A 1230-nucleotide genomic window follows, 5' to 3' on the forward strand; every position below is an offset into this window, starting at 1 on the left:
TATATATATGCTCTTTATGGATTGGGTATATTATTCCCTCCTTCAGCTTGCTTGGTAGTCTACCATTTGCAAGAAAGCTCTGGAACAGAATCTGGAGGGGTTTTGCCAGGGCACGGTTACACGATTTGAGGAGGATTGCTGGGAAACCATCAGGACCAGCAGTTGAGTTTGTGTCCACTTCATCTATGGCTTGTAGTATATCTTCTTTGCAAATGTCGATGGATTCCATCGTAATTGCCTCGCTGGTTATAGGTGATGCAGCAAAGTCCAATGGTTTGTTCAGTTGTCTGTGTTCCAACAGTAAGGTAAAGACACTTTTGAATTGGTCATTCAGTACCTCACTGATCTTGGTTGAACTGTCTGTGAGGGAGCCATCCTTTTGGAAGAGAGGTCCTATTTTGCGGCATACTGAGGCTGTTTCATTCGTGTAATGAAAGAAGGCCTTTGGGTTTGACTTAATGTTTTTTATAACCCAGGCTTCTTTGTCTGCTCTCTCCCTCACATAGGATTGTTGCAAGCTTTTTTCAATCTCCATCAGTGTTGTTTTTAGGCAGGACCTTTCTCTACTTTTGGGATATTGGTTGAGGCGATTTACAACCTTCATCCATCATTTCATGAAGATCTTCCTCTCCCTTGGAATCTTGTTCCTATTTGTTTTGGCCTTGTGCTCTGGGACATATTTCTGGCATATGGCTTGCATAACAGACATGAAATATTCGTTTCATGTCAATGTCTGGTGTGGGGAAACATTTCGGCCAATCCTGTCTGAGGATCTCTTTTTGGATCGATTTCCAGTCTGCTTTGTACAAGTTCGGCCCAAACATAGACAGCTCTATTATGTTGTGATCCAAGACTAATGTCAGTGTCACTTTCACATCATGAATGATGTCTATATTGTTCGTGAAGCAGAGATCCAAAATGTTATTTGCCCTAGTTGGTCTATGTTGTGGGTGGGGAGGTTAAAGATGGTGTTGGTGATTAGGAAGTCATGCTCTGCACAGGTCTGGAGAAGTAGCAGACCGTTGCTGTTGCAGTTGCCAATTCGATGTTTCCCAATCACTCTTTCCCAGGAGACACTATCACAACCAACTCTCACATTGAAGTCACCTAGAATGATGAGTTTGTCTGCACGGTGATGACAGAGCTCAAGTCTTCATAGAACTTGTCCTCGGTCCCATTTGGATTCGTCATGGTGGGGGCATAGGCACTGACAATGGTGGTGTACTTCTG

This window comes from Octopus bimaculoides, chromosome 16 (assembly GCF_001194135.2).
Source record: "Octopus bimaculoides isolate UCB-OBI-ISO-001 chromosome 16, ASM119413v2, whole genome shotgun sequence".
Lineage (NCBI taxonomy): Eukaryota > Metazoa > Mollusca > Cephalopoda > Octopoda > Octopodidae > Octopus > Octopus bimaculoides.